Below are 19,145 nucleotides of genomic sequence, written 5' to 3'. Positions count from 1 at the left end.
CACTCAAGTCTCCTCAGCTCTATCCAAGATACCAGCCTTGACACATGGTTAGTCTGCTCAACCCTAGAACTATCTCCACAATATCATTCTCACCAGCTCCTATACATTGGGTGACTTTCTGAAGTTGTACTACACGGTCTCTACCCTCTCTGCATTCAGATGCCTCCGCAAGACCCATTTCTACCAGGTCACCTATAAGAAAATTATTTCCTTTTGCTATTCAATATGGGACTTCACTGAGCAACATTTGGATGCCATTTTGATGATGTTGGTTGTGCCTTGACAACATAACATGGCAGAATATAAGAAGATTGTCATCACCTACCCCAGCTTTCTTAGACTTATCTGCTGCCTACCACACCGTGTAGAAGAACAGCCTTCTTCTGAAAGCTAGCAAAATTATCCCATGCAATGCAAGATAAAATTCTTCTGAGAAGTTCTGTCAAATAATAGGGTTTGCATTTTCTTTGGTGACCAGGCCAGTAGGCTACATACTCTCAACAATGGTTTACCACAGAGATCAGTCCTAGGATTCAATATCAATACCAGCAACCTTCCTCAATCTTTTGGAAATTTGCCTATGCTGATGACATTGCTCGAACTGCACATGCACAGGATGTAGTTACCATAGAACAAATCGCATTTCTGACATTCGTGGCTAAAACCGAACCCCAAGACTGTTGTGGGCATTTCATTTAAACAGTCAAAGGACTAGTGTGGAACTGCACCGGGGCTTCTATGACAGCAGATAAAACACTATCCCACCCCCAAAACATCTTGGTATGACATTAGACTGACATACCACCAGCACTTGAAAAATATCCACAACAAAATAAAGATGCATGTAAATCTCATCCAGAAACTGGCAGGAACAACCTGGGGAGCTGATGCAAGTACTTGGGACCTCTTCACTGGCCCTCATGTACTCCACCACAGAGCTCCCACACATCACTCATCAATTCTCAACACTGCCATATGGATCATTATGGGCATAGTAAAATCAACACCACAACCATGGCTTCCCATACCACCTACACCAAATTTGTCATGACATGAGAATTCTTCAGGAGTCCTATTATATTCTAGGGAATAAAGATCTCCCAATACATGAGGGCCTAAAAAGCATACCAATATTCTGACTTAAATCTAGAAAACCTTTTTGGCTTTCAGTGCAAGAGCATGAAGACTCAGGGGGTTTCCCCTGAAGATCAGTGGCAAGCAGTGGTGGATTTAGAGCTAGTGGGGACCTGTGCGCAGCTTCATTTTTGTGGGGGCCCCCTCGGGACCCAGCCAAGAAAAAGAACATTCTCTTTTATCTCCCCACCATTTTTCATTCTTTTTTTTCCTTCATCGTCCTCTTATATTATAAGTAATGGGAAGTAAATGAAAATAAAGTGAGGTACCTTGATTGGGGTAGGGGGTTGCGGTGTGGGAGGTGGTGCAGGAGTCGGGCTCTGAGAGGGAGTTTGGGTGCTGGATGCGGGATCTGGGCTGGGGCAGGAGTGTGGGAGAGATTGTGGGGATCGGGCTCTGGGAGGGAGTTTGCATGTTGGGTGTGGGCTCTGGGCTGGGGCAGGGGGTTGGGGTGTGGGAGGCCGGGGGGGCAGCTCACCTTGGATGGCACAGCTCCCAAAGTGACTGGCACACCCCACCCTGGCAGTGGCTCTTACGCAGGGCAGGGGCAGGGGCAGGGGATCTCCACGCAGTGCTGCCTGTTTGTTTAATGGAAAATCCGCTCCTGGTGGCAAGCAAAGTGAAAGGATGCCAACATCCTGAACAAACATCTCATTGAGGACCCAATCAAAGAGCCTCGTTGCTTTTCCCTCCCGTGGTCCATTTTTGAACTGCATTTGCACATCACATATCAGAGGAACCTACCTCCTCCATACATGGGGACTGAGATACAGTCGTATTTGCGACTCTGGAAACTGACTTCAAACTGTGGAATATCTTGTCAGCCAATGTTTCAAATGATCATACCCTGGTAGTATCTGTGCCATCCATTCTGCAACATCTGAAGCAATCAGCTGGATCACCAACTTAGACTTGAACATCTAACTTTGCTGTTTTAAGTCATAAGAAAGACGGCAGTTTACAAGAAATTAGCTCTCTAACAGTGATCATGCAGGGTAGGGCTAGGGTCCAGACTGACCTAGACAAATTGCAGGATTGGGCCAAAAGAAATCTGATGAGGTTCAACACTGCACTTAGGACTGAAGAATCCCATGCACTGCTACAGACTGGGGACCGACTGGTTAAGCAGCAGTTCTGCAGAAAAGAACCTGGGGATTACAGTGGATGAGAAGCTGGATATGAGTCAGCAGTGTGCCCTTGTTGCCAAGCAGCCTAATGGCATATTGGGCTGCATTAGTAGGAGCACTGCCAGCAGATTGAAGGAAGTGATTGTTCCCCTCTATTTGGCGCTGGTGAGGCTGCATCTGGAGCATTGCATCCAGTTTTGGGGCCCCCACTACAGAAAGGATGTGGACAAATTGGAGAGAGTCCAGCTGAGGGCAACGAAAATGATTAGGGACTAGGGCACATACTTCTAAGGAGAGGCTGAGGGAACTGGGCTTATTTAGTCTGCAGAAGAGAAGAGTGAGGGGGGATTTGATAGCAGCCTTCAACTACCTGAAGGGGGTTCCAAAGAGGATGCAGCTCAGCTGTTCTCAGTGGTGGCAGATGACAGAACAAGGAGCAATGGTCTCAAGTTGCAGTGGGGGAGGTTTAGTTTGGATAGTAGGAAAAACTGTTTCACTAGGAGGGTGGTGAAGCACTGGAATGGGTTACCTAGGGACATGGTGGAATCTCCTTCCTTAGAGGTTTTTAAGGGCCAGCTTGACAAAGCCCTGGCTGGGATGATTTAGTTCAGGGATGGCCAACCTGTGCTTCCAGAGCCACATGCGGCTCTTCAGAAGTGAATAAGTTGCTCCTTGTATAGGCACTGACTCCGGGGCTGGAACTACAGGCGCCAGCTTTCCAAGGTGCCAGGGGGTGCTCACTGCCACAAAACATCTGATTAGGAGGTGCGGGGAGGGAGGGAGAGGTGCTGATGGACGGGGCTACCGGTGGGTGGGAGGTGCTGGGAGCGATGGGGAGAGCTAATGAGGAGCTGCTGACATATTACTGTGGCTCTTTGCCAGTGTACATTGGTAAATTCTAGCTCCTTCTGAGGCTCAGGTTGCCCACCCCTGATTTAGTTGGAATTGGTCCTGCTTTGAGCAGGGGGCTGGACCAGATGACCTCCTGAGATCTCTTCCAACCCTAATCTTCTATAATTCTATGAGAGACCAAAGGAGACATATTTAAAAAGATTTATACACTAGCTCAACACCACTGTATTACCAAAATGTGCCCAACCATTATGCTGACTACTTTACATGTATGTAGTTCACCTTTGCCTTTACCCTTTCCTGTTCTGTCTTTTTACACTACAAGCTCTTCAGGACAGAGACACTGACTTCCTGTATTGGTACAGCACCTAGCACATTGCAGGCAATAGCAGAAACTAAAAACAACAAATTATGGTAACACAAACAGGAAAGCTGATGGGTTCCCCAAGTTTAGAAATCTTAATTTTCAGTGTGTCAAGCAGAAATATCTTCAGGCATTTCTTAGCTATCATCTTTACCATGGTAGTTAGTCCACTAGATTAAAGCAGTTGTCCCTCTTTCTAGCACCTGAGTGATTTTCTTAAATTCCATAGCTTTAAATATTTAATTTGACATGTTTCTCAGATTTACAGGTATGAAACTATTTACCTGGTTCATTCTGTCAAGTATCAGGGGGTAGCCGTGTTAGTCTGTATCCACAAAAACAACAAGGAGTCCGGTGGCACCTTAAAGACTAGAAGTGGGTTTTTTACCCACAAAAGTTTATGCCCAAATAAATCTGTTAGTCTTTAAGGTGCCACCAGACTCCTGATTCATTCTATTTACTAAAGCCTGGCTAAGTGAATCACATTTGGTTTCAATTTAAATGACCAGAAAGTAGTGTTTTAATATGAACTGAGGAAAGTTTTCTGAATTAAATTCTTTCAACCTCCTTTTGGTTCAACCAAACTAATGTAAAACTGGAAGCCACTGCTGACAGGAATTCTATAGATCAATGTCTTGAAATATCTGCAATTTAAGCTTCCTAAAAATTCATAAATGTATTATATGAAAACATTGAGAAATAGGATCAGCAATTCAAGATAATACTCAGAGCACTCTGGATTTGATCAAGCTAAATCCATCTACTACCCTTCAAAGTATCTCCAATTGTTTAATTGGAAACAGATTCTAAAACATCAGCTGAATATTAGTTATGCAATATGGCTAGAGGTTATTGGTGGTAGTGGTTAAATCTGCTTTGAAAAATCCACAAATCAAGGACTTATAATATCTCAAAGGCAGAACATATACCATTACATTTGATTTGGCTAATCTCCCCTGGGCAACCCAGGTCTCCATCTATAAGCAAGTGGATGGAAGTTGGCCTACAACTTAATAAGTAAAGAGAGAGATGGGTAATAGGGTTGAATCAGAGGCGTCTAAATATGTCACTTCTCTGGCAGTGTGCAAATCCAGTTTGATCCTAAAATAGTTCAGGATTTTTGGTACATCAAACTGCACCCTCCTAACAGGACCAGATCCTGCACTCCAGGCTCAGGCAAAATGCCCATTAACGTCTAAATTTTAAGAGAACAAGGAGTACAGGATCAGGCCCAGAGTAATAAATAAATAAATCCAGGAGGTGCCGCCATACACCTACCAATTCAGCAGTTATGGAGTGAAGGCAGAGTTGGCAGGGCCATGTAAATACAAAGTAACTTGAATTCTGTCTTTTCTATTTCCATAGGCTCTGTGATTAATAATGAAACCTAAAATTAAATATCAAATATGTTGGGCTCTGGATAAACACTGGATGGGCAAGGTCAACCATCCTTGAGAATATCACTTTTATCAAAACTAATTGTCCCTTAAGTATTGGTAGACAAGTAGCTATTTGATACCACTGGTTTTCCTGCCTGCATGTAAACAGCCTCAGTTCACCCCCCGCCATACAGACACACAGTAAACATTCCTTTGTGTTTAGAGAGCAGACCCCTTTACACCAGACAAACATAAAATGTATAATAGTCATGAATTATTAGTCACTCTATTTCCCATCACAGTATGTATGGGACCCTTTGGTTAAAAGATATTTTACACAAAATTACAAAACAAAAAAAAGCAAAAACAAAACAAAAACAACTTGTCTGATTGGATTATGTAGTTACACTGCAATCAGGGATAAATCTGTGTGAGCAGAAGAGCTATATGATTGTATATATAATGGAAAAAGAGTTTCTGTTTGTTGCAAAAAAAAAAAAAAAAAGAGCAGCTTCAGAAGTAGCCCAGACGATCACAGTTAACTCTATTATATTACTGAGAAGCTAATGTATTATGAACAAATGCCAAGATATTTCTGTGTAACACAGAAGAGATTAAATGGAAATTTCTATTTTGGGGATCTGCTTTATAGTGTACATGTAATAAACAAATGCCTAGATAACAAGGAGTGCATAGATAGCCTGAATTACTTCTTGTTTGAATTGGATCTTATCATTTGTGTGGTGGTGGGGGGATTACATTCAACCTTCCCTATCATATTAGAAAAACAATGATAACTTAAATGATAATGTCGTGTTGCTTCTACTGTTTTGCAAACATGAGTCAGGCTGTGTATTCCACATGTAGTTCACCATATCAAAACTAGATTAATACAGGCCCAGAATGGAATGTCAGTGGAGTTCCATAAAATTATATGCACGCAATGGTTTCTTTGGGTTTGAGTATATAATGACATGCCTGTGAATTTCTGTGGGGCCAAACGTTGGTCGTCCTGTAGTCAGTGGGAGTTTTGCACAAGAGGATCAGAATTTGGCTCCAAAATTCTTACTATGTGGTTGAATAATGTGAATATTTATTGCCAGATAAAAGTGACTTCAACTGCATTCCGTACTGACATGAAGTCGTAATTTCTTTGTTTTCCACATTGGCTTCTCAGACTGATTTCCCCAAAGGGTCTTCGTACTTTCTTTTCCTGTTTAAAGGTGCCAGTATCAATTAAAATATTTACAGTACTTTGGATTCCATTTGTGCTGCTATGATGAAAAGAATGTTTATACATCTCTATTTTAAAGGGTATATAAATCTGCCATTCTGGATTGGCCATTTGTTAATCTTACAGAAAATAAATCTGGAAATATCTCTATCATGATCATGTGCCAGGGAGTGGTGGGGCAGGAGATATCTGATTTCCATAGCAGGTCATGGCATTTTAATAGCCAAGTGTCCCCAGGGTTTCCAGAACTGGTTAAGTTATTGTTAGGCTTCCATCTCCAACAATCAGCTTTGAAATCAATGAACATATAAGCGAGAATTATAAATTTTGTTATCTGTGCCTAGACCATACTACATTAGCTTGGACCTCTTGCTGTGGACCTTTCCCCTAGGCATCTAATCACTGAAGCATACAGTTGCAGGACATTTTGTCCCCAGAATTTGCAATTCTTAACTCTATACCCTAAACGTAGTAAGGGGATGAAGATATTGTCATAATGAAATATCAGCCAAAAAACACTGCGTGACAAGACTTGTTTCATAACAGCAGGACTGTAGGGGATGATACAATCCACTGAATCCAAGTATGTGTCTGAGGTAGGATTTCATATTTTGTAGTTTTTCAGTTATGCAGCTGATCGTTAATCTAACACATTCCTGTAAATTGCCTGCATAACTTTCCCAACACTCATACTCTCCATAATTCCCACATCTCCAAAATTTCCTTGGCCGCCTCCCCACGTGACTGTATACACAATTGTTATGAGAAAGAGTTAGAAAAATGTAACATTCCTCACCATTGCGTCCCTTTTCCATCTTTTATTCCTTAGCCTGTATTGCCTGCCTATTGCAATGTGCCTCCACTTTTAGGTCATGGGTAAGATCTTGACTCCATTGAATTCAATGGGCATTTTGCCATTGATTTAATTGGAGTCAGGATTTCACCCCTGAATGTTATGAGGCATAAATATAGGACGAGCCTGCCTGCTGCCCATCATAGGACTTAACAAGGGCTGGCATGGCTGGTAATCCCACAATAAATCTTGAGAAGAAAGGAAGCAAAGCTTTCTCTGACTGGCTATCTCTGCCAGAGCTCATGATTCTGGAAATGGTCACACACTCAATGTATGCTATAGCTCCTCTGAGACTTTCGTGTGTTCTCCAATTTGTGCCAAGTATGCCGTCTGTGGTATCCATTTTGAGTTAGATGCTATATGTACATGCCCTGTGGAGCTTCAGATCTAACTATACATGATATTCCCTCTGACTGTAATGACATTTAGGAGGGGAGTGGAGGAGGAAAGCCAAGAGTGACAGAATCAAAGAGTAAGGCTAAAAACTACTTTCATTTCATTTTTAGTGGCTTGTTTAGAGAGAGTGAGGAAATGGGGCGTTATTTGTAGGAGGTGGCTGAGGGGATTTATTTTTAAGCAGCACTTCTGGGATTTGTTTGTATAAGAGCTACACTGAAAGATTTGTTTCTAGGTATGGTTTTCTGTACATAAAAAGATGTAACAATAACATTCAGTTTATCTCATAACCATCATTTCTTCTGGTGTCTATCAGGAAGCCTCCAAACTATTATCCCAGTATATCTGCAAGAAACTGGTCTTTTTTTAGATACTGATGGTATCTGGCATTTAACTGGATCATGGAAATTCTCCAGAGACCCTCCAACAGCAATATATTCTTTTAGCTACCTGGTTACCATAACAAAATGACTGAGTTTAATTACTCTGGTCATCGAAGTAGCTATTGTAGGTGTCAAGCCAAGATGGACCATCTGGGATAGCTTCATAGATAAGTTCCAGTGACTTGCTAGAAACTTAATCTGCTTTAAGGTGACATGCTTTGCCTGCGGCGTGAGCAAGTGTAGCTGGAGCATGTACGTCTGAACCTGCAGTTTCCTTTCCAGTTAAATGGACTTTGTTGTTACATGTTCAAACTGTTTGTAATATTGATGCCTCCCATGCACCAATTGCGTTAATAGCAATGGGGCGTTCACCCACTGTATGTGGAAATGATTCTGGTCTATAGGAAGCTATAATTTCTATGTCAAGATGATTGTCCACCATAAACCCCGTTCCCTTAGATGTGTCTCCTGTCATCTATCTGCTACTTGAATTGCTCAGCATCATTCCCTGCCCAGTCCTCATTCCCATATAAGTCGATGTGGGTGCTCAGATTGTTTCTAAATAAAGCTAAGGACATTGGCGATTGTTGCCACTCACTTATATGCAAAGCATGAACCTCTCACATGCTAATTGCTTTGGCTAATCAACAATACTGTTGTTCCATAGACTACAAGTAAACAAAATATTTCTATCTCAGTTTATGTATAAAACTAACTACAAGACATGTTAGTCAATTAATAGTGCAAGCCTCCACTACGTTAGATACTGAATTTCAATCTATGAGCCACTGAGGTAACAGCAATCCTCTGCAATGATGCAGATCCCAAAGCCCTGGACAAACTGTATGAGGGCTGGGAAATGAAGCATTTTCAGTTAAAGGGATCTAACTGAGGGAGAGTAGGCAAATCCAGAGTCTGACCAGCTGTAGGAAATACTGCAAAATCTTCTTGGAAAAGGTCTTTCCACCATTAGAGCAATGCTGATACTCTCATTGGCCCAAAAAGTGCTAGCTAAACAAAACAAAAGAGAGAGAGCGCGAGAGATCCTGAAATAATCTACCTACAAAAATAAATTAATAAAAATCCTACCACAAGCAGAGTTGTGATCCTTGAAAGGGAGATGTGCCACATACTTCATGGAGTCCAACAGGGGCTTTGCTATTGCTATTGATTGCATGTAGACAGTGCTCAGATATATGGTGGTGAGCAGCTGTGTAGAACCCTATGATAGACAGTCAAATCCTGAGGTCCTAGCTCAGTTACTACTCAGTCCTTTTTCAGGTGAAACTCAAAGGACCTCAGTATCTGACCATGAAATTTGCAGCACAAACTATGTAAAAATCTGAAGCCCTTACAGTTACACCAGCATTAATTTAGCACTTTTTGTTTACGATTATGATTATGATTAGATTCTGTTAGATCTGCAATCCTGGTTTTCATGTAGTTCTGATAGTTTTTATCTTTTGTATTTAATTTATGTTGGAGTTTAAGGCTATATGCACAGATCTGCTCTTTCATTTCTGACAGCTCCTTCACTTCCCTTTCCTGGTTCCCATCTAGTAATGAAAACGTTTCTAGATATTTTTCCTCAATGACAGCTGGAAAATGTGCTCTCCAGGAACTAGCCACATGCAAGTAAGGCTATAATCCCAACAGAGCATCACACATAAGGAATGCAGAAGACTGCAACTGCAGAAATGACTTCAGGCATTGACTCAATAGATAGCAACCTAGGGTGCTGTTCTTCTGAGTGGTGTTATGACTTTATAAGTTGTTCCACAGAAGTACTATCCTGCTGCAGCTGGAGGATGACTGGCCACAATAAAGTTCTTTACCCCAGTAAGGTGGAAAGGAAAGAGATGGAGATGGATGGTGATGGAAAGGAAGAAAGATTTAGAAACCAAGAAGTGAGGAAACAATAATGAGGAAATCATAGGGGAGCTAAGGTGGGGAGACAGCAAGAAAGGAAAAGAGGAGAGGAATAGAGGAAAAGGCAGCAAAGAGGGATAGAGAAGCTACCAGGTGGGAGAAAGAGACACTGATTGTGAAAAGCCTGGAAAGGGCAAAGAGCTAGGAGATTCCTTTTGTTGGCTTAGAGAAAGAAACCAAAAACTTCCAATATATCTAGGGCTGACCCAGTGAAACTCAGTTTCTGATTCATTCTGCTGGGCACAATGCGTTTAAAAAATAGCCCAATCATAATGCACCCTTAGGCTTGCTGTTTCTAGAGATGATTTTTTTAATGGCTGTGAGGGCTCAGCACCAATGAAAACCTGGGTCCTAGGTGTCTTGAAGTGGACATGACAAAGTTAGAGGCACTCCATAGTTAATAGAGCCACTCAGATATTTTGGCCTTAAAACATAGCTCTTTCCCAGTAAGCCACCTACACAAATGTAGACAAATCCAAACCCAACAGAAAATATAAATATCATGTGACATGATTCACAAAAACAAAGCACAGATGTCAGCTTGTTAGTGACAATTTTCATTTAACTAGCTCTTGGGTTTCCATAGTTATGAGCACCATTACTAAGAAAATCAGAAATGGCATCATACTTTCCCTTCCCCCTTATTTACTGATATTTTCAGTTCAGTATGAGTGCAGTGCAGTAAATTTCCATATGTGAAAGTGCAGGTATTTTTAGGTTGTGGATGGTAATTCCTGTCAAAAAGATTACACTGAAGCTTTTGTTCTGTAGTACTTGCAGCCCTAAAATATAGTCAATATCCTTCTGCTTTGATGTAAATCCCAGCCCATTATCTCAGTTAACAAGTGAAACATTTCAAAGGTCCTACTACCAATCAATTTTCTGGAACTGAACATGAATGAAGATTAATTAAGCACTAAGACCTCACGTGGGTGCTAGGAGGTTGGAGAATGATGAGGCCTTGCTTCAAATTGTGATGCTAACTACCAGCACTACCTACCAGGGAAGGTTTTATCGCTTTCATTAAAGGATACTGCATTTGGAACAGAGTCAGATAATCAGCAAAAGAGCTGCAATTTGAAATGAGGAGGGTGTCTTGTTACTGCCTATAACTGGGATTTTCAAAAGGGCCGAAGGGAGCTAGGTACCCAACTGCCATGGAAGTTAAATGGGGATTGAGTGCCTAACCCCCACAAGCCAATAGGCTAGGATTTTCAAAGGTGTCTCTTTAATCTAATCTACCCAGATTTTACACAGCAACCTTCTCCATGTATCTGAGTGCTTTCCTGGCAGTTTAATGCCCCTATCTCAGCTAGTGAGCATCAAAAAGTATCTCAGAACAATGTAAATCTGGAATAATTGTATTGACCCCAGCCTGTAACTCCACTGACACATATTTACAACAGTGTGTCACTAACAACAGAATATGGCCCATAATAACTCAGCCATACGCCAATTACACATTCAGTATCTGCTCTTGTTTACTAATATCAGCTTTCTAAGATTTGAGCAAGGTGAAAAGTGAGATGGTGATTTATGCGTGTACTCAGGACCAAGCAAGTCCCACTGTCAGCGGGGGCTAACTCTGGTAGAATGGCACAATTCTAAAAGAAATCTCCAGCGGCAAACTAAAGGAAACAAGATCTACTCATTGCATCTTTTCTATTGTTGCAAGGTCTCTGCTTTGTACCAAGTTTGTTGCAGGACACGTGAGGCTGCCCAGATTACCTGCATATTTTCAGCTAAGAAGTTATGGTTTAATTCTGATAAACTTTAATAGAATTGGTATGTAAAATAAAGACAGTTTCCCGCATTTCAAGAATATTTTTCTTTAAAGACTCTGGGCCAGATCCTGGCTCATACTACTGCTACACATTTCACTGCTCTGGTGATGCAAATATGCCAGAAATCAGTTCTAAGCAGACAGCTGAAGATTTCTGTGATATAGAACTGGTGCAGCAGTAGGGGGCATGCCAAGGATGTGGCCAATGAGAGGGGACGTGTGCCAAGGAGAGGTTGAGTAATGGCCATTTGCCTGAATAAAGACTGAGTAGCACTTCTGGATTTGGCTTACAATGAACCAGACCCAAAAACTATTTTAAGGACAAATACTATGAATCATCCTTGAAGTTGTATCTCTCTGACAGACCACTAAGTAGATTGGTGGCTGGTGTTGGGGTGTCTTTAAAGAAGTGAAATGTAAAGTTTAAATACAAAGAAACCTAATATGTTATTTGAATTCTCAAAATAGTTATATTTTATAATGTTAGGCCATGTCTTGCATTCTTGGACTTCAGCTAAAACAAACTGAAAGTTTAAGAGCATAAAGGACACTGGGCCAGACACAACCTTAGGAAGTGTGAGCTAGAATCCTGTTATACTATGAACCCAGGAGAAAGGAATGGGCTCAATGGAGATGCATGTCAGTTATGAGCCCTACCCTAAAGTCCACACAGGCAAACTTCCACTAATTTTTATTAAGTCTGGGACTTAAATAGACTCTCAAATGAAAGATATCATTAGCTGCAGCTCACCAAACTGTGAAACGTTTTGCCAGCAAAGACAGACTGAAGATGGCTTCTGCCATCCAGTAATTTTGATGGTGGATTTTTAAGTTGAGCTATTTGTCTTTGCAAAGCTGCAGAAAATTCCTATTAAAAGCATCTGTGTGAGTTTTCCCTGCAGAAGGACTGCAAGATTGTTAGTTAATTGGATTACTGCAAAATAGCAGCCTAGTTACTCTGGTAGAGGGACAAAATGGTGGGCTATGTAAGCCAAGTTTTCTAATGTAAATTCAACTTCTTACTTAAATTCATACATATTTCTCTTACCAAAAATCTGATTTGTGGTCCAAAGAAAGAAAACTATAACAAGAACTTTTTTTTAAATTAAAAACAACTATAATTGGAACCATATGATTAGAAGAACTTTATTATCATTTTCATACATGTCTGGTATTATTCAATATTTTCATTAATAACTGGGATAATAGAGTGGAGGGTGCTTATGACATTTGTGGATGACACCAAGCTGGGAGGAGTTGTAAGCACTTTGGAGGACAGGAGTAGAATTTAAAACAACTTTGACAAAATGGAGAATTGGCTTGAAATTACCAAGATGAAATTCAGTGAAGACCAGTGCAGGGTATCACACTAGGAAAAATCAAATTTACAACTACAAAATGGGGAATAATTGGCTAGGCAGTAGTGGTGCTGAAAAGGATCTTGGGGTTCTAGTGGATCACAAATGGAACATGAGTCAAGAGTGGGATACAGTTGCAGAAAAGACTAATATAATTTTGGGGTGCATTGACAGGCATGTCATATGTAAGACATGGGAGGTATCTATCCTGCTCTACTGAGCACTACTGAAGCCTCAGCTAGAGTACTGTGTCCAGTTCTGGGTGCCACACTTTAGGAAAGATGTGGATAAATTGGAGAGACTGCAGTGGAGAGTAACAAAAATGATAGAAGGTTTAGAAAACCTGACCAGTGAGGAAAAGTTAAAAAAAAAACCAGATATGTTTAGTCTTGAGAAAAGACTGGGAGGGACCTGATAAGTCTTCAAATATGTTAAGGACTTTTATAAATTGCTCTCCATGTCCACTGAAGATAGGACAAGAAGTATTGGGTTTAGTGTGCAACAAGAGAACTTGAGTTTGGATATTAGGAAAAACTTTCTAACTATAAGAATAGTTAAATTCTGGAATAGGCTTGTCATAGCATTCCCTCTCAGATCTGAACCTTAGAGTTCAGAAAATGAGATACTAGCACCTGAATCCTCTAAGCTTAATTACCAGCTTAGATCTGATAGCACTGCCACCACCCAAAAATATAGTGTTTTGAGGCACTCTGACCTCCCCAACCTTCCCTGGGGACCCCAAGAACCCAGATCCCTTGGGTTCTTAAAACAAGGAGAAATAAACAATTCCCCCACCTTTCCCCCTCCCAGAATTTCCCTCCCTGGGCTATCCTGAGAGATACTGATCCAACCTCTTAAATCACCATACAGAGAAGCATCTCCCTTCCCTTCCACAAAGAGGCAAACAGATTCAAGGAAAACAGAGAGAGATTCTATCTCTCCCCCCTCCCGTCTCCCCCACCCGTCCTGATGAGTTATCCCAATCCCCTGGAATAAAACAAGGGAAACGAGAAAAAAAAATCAATCAGGTTCTCTAAAAAGAAATCTTTTAATAAAAGAAAGGAAAAATTAAAGAATTATCTCTGTAACTTCAAGATGTAAATATTACAGGGTCCTATAGCTTACAGACACACCAGAAAGAGACTTTCCCCCCAGTACCAATACAAATCAACATATTCCCAGCAACTACACATATAAAAGTTAACCAGCCAGATCCACAATTGCAAATAGAGTAAAACAATCAAAAAGTCTAAACCGCCTGTTTTCACTTACTATTTGAAAAGAAACTTAGAGAGCCTGTAGTAATGTCTGGTCTCTCTCAGACCCTCCGAGAGAAGAACACACAACAGACAAAGAACACACACAAAAGCTTCCCTCCACCCAAATTTAAAAGTATCTTGTCTTCTGATTGGTCTTCTGGTCAGGTGTCCAGTTCCCTGCTTGTAACCGTTTACAGGTACAAGAGATATTAACCCTTAACAATCTGTTTATGACAAGGCTTCCAGTGAAGGTTGTGGAATCCCCATCACTGGAGGTCTTGAAAAACAGGTTGGACAAACATCTGTCAGAGATGGCCTAGGTTTACTTGGTCCTGCTTCGGTGGGGCGGAGGGGGGACTGGACTTGATGACTTCTCAAAGTCCCTTTTAGCTCCACATTTAATTAAGATAACAAGGAACTAAATTAGAATAAAACACCCTGCATTATTAGAAAATATAAAATAAAATAATCCAGAGTATCTTTTTGGCTAAGGTCCTGGTTGTCCCTTTAATTAAATTTGGGTCTAGATTATTAATGCACTCCTTCACTAACTATTGGCTGCCCTTGGGAGACATTTGTTAATATTTTATTCCATGTAAACATATGGGCCTAATTTAGTCAAGGAACATTGTGAGAGCAAACTGGCATCTCTCCAGTCCATTGCAATAGGTGTCTGGTGCTTTGAGTGCTCTGTTTGCCTTGCTCTTTTGAGATAAATTCACTGTCAATTCAGCTAAATGACTTTCGATAAATATCTCATCCCCACCCAGTATATTAAGTATTTTAAGGAAAATGTGGAGAGGAAATTGATGTTCGCCTGCATAAGGCTACTACAGTGGGATTTATGGTGGATACATATAAAAATGTTCCAGGAAAAATGTTGCCCAGATAGAGGACTGGATCCTGCTGCAATCCCAATCAATGAGATTTTTCACTAAGGATTGATCCCGCCCCCTATTGTTTGTTATTTTGCCATGAATATAATAGGTTGTTTTGCTAGCCATTTATTAAACTTCCAGTTGACTTCATAGGTTTGTGTAGGTATTTTGGTCCTTTAGGTCCTAATCCTGCGAAGTGCTGAAGACAATGAAAGATGAGAATTCTCTACACCTCTCAGGATTAGACTTTACAGAAAATATTCCTTTCTATATACTTTTGTAAAAGCAGCAAAGAATCCTGTGGCACCTTAGAGACTAACAGACGTTTTGGAGCATGAGCTTTCGTGGGTGAATACCCACTTCCTCAGATGCATGTAGTGGAAATTTCCAGGGGCAGGTATATATATGCTAGCAAGCAAGCTAGAGATAACGAGGTCAGTTCAATCAGGGAAGATGAGGCCCTGTTCTAGCAGTTGAGGTGTGAAAACCAAGAGAGGAGAAACTGGTTCTGTAGTTGGCAAGCCATTCACAGTCTTTGTTCAATCCTGAGCTGATGGTGTCAAATTAGCAGATGAACTGAAGCTCAGCAGTTTCTCTTTGAAGTCTGGTCCTGAAGTTTTTTTGCTGCAGGATGGCCACCTTAAGGTCTGCTATAGTGTGGCCAGGGAGGTTGAAGTGCTCTCCTACAGGTTTTTGTATATTGCCATTCCTAATGTCTGATTTGTGTCCATTTATCCTTTTCCGTAGAGACTGTCCAGTTTGGCCGATGTACATAGCAGAGGGGCATTGCTGGCATATGATGGCGTATATTACATTGGTGGATGTGCAGGTGAATGAACCAGTGATGGTGTGGCTGATCTGGTTAGGTCCTGTGATGGTGTCGCTGGTGTAGATATGTGGGCAGAGTTGGCATCGAGGTTTGTTGCATGGATTGGTTCCTGAGCTAGAGTTATTATGGTGCGGTGTGCAGTTATGGGTGAGAATATGTTTCAGGTTGGCAGGTTGTCTGTGGGCAAGGACTGGCCTGCCACCCAAGGCCTGTGAAAGTGTGGGATCATTGTCCAGGATGGGTTGTAGATCCCTGATGATGCGTTGGAGGGGTTTTAGCTGGGGGCTGTATGTGATGGCCAGTGGAGTCCTGTTGGTTTCTTTCTTGGGTTTGTCTTGCAGTAGGAGGCTTCTGGGCACACATCTGGCTCTGTTGATCTGTTTCCTTATTTCCTCGTGCGGGTATTGTAGTTTTGAGAATGCTTGGTGGAGATTTTGTAGGTGTTGGTCTCTGTCTGAGGGGTTAGAGCAGATGCGATTGTACCTCAGTGCTTGGCTGTAGACAATGGATCGTGTGATGTGTCCGGGATGGAAGCTGGAGGCATGAAGGTAGGCATAGCGGTTGGTAGGTTTTCGATATAGGGTGGTGTTAATGTGACCATCACTTATTTGCACCGTGGTGTCAAGAAAGTGGACCTCCCGTGTAGATTGGTCTAGGCTGAGGTTGATGGTGGGGTGGAAGCTGTTGAAATCGTGGTGGAATTTTTCCAGAGTCTCAGATGATGAAGATGTCATCAATGTAGCGTAGGTAGAGAAGGGGCGTGAGTGGACGAGAGCTGAGGAAGCGTTGTTCCAGGTTGGCCATAAAGATATTGGCATATTGTGGGGCCATGCGGGTGCCCATAGCAGTGCCACTGATCTGGAGATATATATTGTCATCAAATTTGAAATAGTTGTATGTAAGTATAAAGGCACAGAGCTCAGCAGCCAGTTGTGCTGTGGCATCATCAGGGATAGTGTTCCTGACAGCTTGTATTCCATCTGTGTGTGGGATGTTGTGTAGAGAGCCTCTACATCCATGGTGGCTAGGATGGTGTTTTCTGGGAGGTGACCAATGCATTGTAGTTTCCTCAGGAAATCAGTGGTGTCACGGAGATAGCTGGGAGTGCTGGTGGCATAGGGTCTGAGTAGAGAGTCCATATATCCAGACAGTCCTTCAGTGAGAGTGCCAATGCCCGAGATGATGGGGCGTCCAGGATTTCCGGGTTTGTGGATCTTGGGTATTAGATAGAATAACCCTGGTCGGGGCTCTAGGGGTATGTTGATTTCTTCTGGTGTTAGTGTAGGGAGTGTCCTGGGTAGATCTCTAGCTCGTTATCTCTAGCTTGCTTGCTAGCATATATATACCTGCCCCTGGAAATTTCCACTACATGCATCTGAGGAAGTGGGTATTCACCCACGAAAGCTCATGCTCCAAAACGTCTGTTAGTCTCTAAGGTGCCACAGGATTCTTTGCTGCTTTTACAGATCCAGACTAACACGGCTACCCCTCTGATACTATATACTTTTGAGTGAACTTTCATAATATTTACACACATCTGCTACAAATGTTTATAACCCTGAAGGACACTGGTTAGTTAGTGGATAAATTCAAAGTTCCGACTATTATAAGGTAGTTGTAATTTCAAAACAATATGCCCTGTTCATGAAAAGAAAATTACATGGGCAGCTTGTGTTCCTTCTGTGATTTATGGACAATTTCGGGAGTTGAATCTGTGTGTGGTTAATAAAGAATTTCTTTTGCATGGTGCAGGTGTAACACAACATATGTACCCCAGTTTGTATTAACCTCCTCTGGCAGTGGGTGTGGACGTATGCTGCCATTAAATGTGTGTGCTGACACCTTGCAATTGCATAGCTCTTTATATCCCAGAAGCAAAAAATATCAGTTTTTCCATCTGTAAAATTGAGACTGGTAAGTATGATGGTCTCAGATATGTAATGAGGATTCATTTTGTAAAGCTCTCTGAATATGTGAAGAGTTATGTAATGATAAAATATTGTTACATTAAGCTCCCACTGCTCCCTGATGAGGTAAGTAGGTAGGTATTTTACAGATGTTTAAATTCAGATATAGGACAGATTTGGGCCAAAACCTGCCCACCTTTCTCCTGTTCCCCCAGGTGAGTGCAAAGCCAGGAAAAAAAGATCAGTGTCTGTACCTGGGAACTCTGCTCTCCTTGTGTATCTTAAAGCACTGCTCCTCTTCAGCTCTCTCTCTAGGACAATATAAAGAAGTGTAAAGAGAACAGCAACATCACCATGTAAGGGACATATAAAGAACTGTATCTGCTACAATAGCAGCCAATGAATGAATAAATATTTCCCAGCTGCTCAATGGATTGGAAACAAGATTGTAGGAAGATTCTGTCCTCCACAATCTTCACATTTGCTTGCACTTTCATAAGAGACCTCCAACGAGAAAGTGGGACTTTTGTAAATATGTATCACAGTGACATTCTACTGGGAGAAGTTTAGAATCCATAAAGAGAAGTCAAGCAGTGGTGCCAAAGGGACCTGAAAGAGGATTAAAGATTACAGTGTCCTACTGGACCAGTGACAGAGTGGGCCAACATCTGGAAGGCATTCTGCTATACGGAAGGCTGGATCACAGCTGGGTCCCCTGGTGACTTTTTCTCTATAGCTATTTTCCTTTCTCAAAACATATTTTCTATCTTTTCATTTAAACCCCTGGTATGTGTTAATATAAAAATTACTTTCATTTCTGAACAGATAAGTCTGGAAGTTTGAATTTTTTAAATAAAAAGTTGGAGCAATATACAATTGTGAATGTAGAAAAAACTCTACACATGATCCTGAAGCAGTTCTGAATGCAGAACACCCCTTGAAGTTAAAGGGAATTCCTTGGAGCTACTGCTGGATCAGGCCAGCTACTGGTATATATTTGTTCAGATGCATCACTTTACTTGCACATTAAAAATGCTTAGCATGTATGGAGAAACTGTATAAACATTTAGTAACTGGCAACAGAGATAATTATAAAAACATCCAGAATCCAGAGTAAACATTAGTCTAACGGGGTCTGCATTAACTGATACCTTTTTAAAATGTTTTAGAAAATTTCAAACAACAATTTGGATGTCAAGAACATGAATACAGAATTAATGCATGCAGCACCAAGTATGTGAACATCAGTTACCATTGACCTTGTGACAGCTGCTCTTTAGGGTTTTATTTACACAAATAAGCAAGCTAGATTTTTGCAGCATGAAAATAATCACTTGTTGAACATCCCTGTGCAATTTTTGTTGATTTGATAGAAAACAAATTTATCAAAGGCCAATGGAAAGGTTGTGTGTGGCCCACTACCCACTTTATAGCAGGCAAAAGTCCATGTGGTACTGGTAACCAAGCCCCAGCAGGGGGA

The sequence above is a fragment of the Gopherus flavomarginatus genome, chromosome 14 (assembly GCF_025201925.1).
Source record: "Gopherus flavomarginatus isolate rGopFla2 chromosome 14, rGopFla2.mat.asm, whole genome shotgun sequence".
Taxonomy (NCBI): domain Eukaryota; kingdom Metazoa; phylum Chordata; order Testudines; family Testudinidae; genus Gopherus; species Gopherus flavomarginatus.
Note: the sequence above shows the minus strand (reverse complement) of the source record.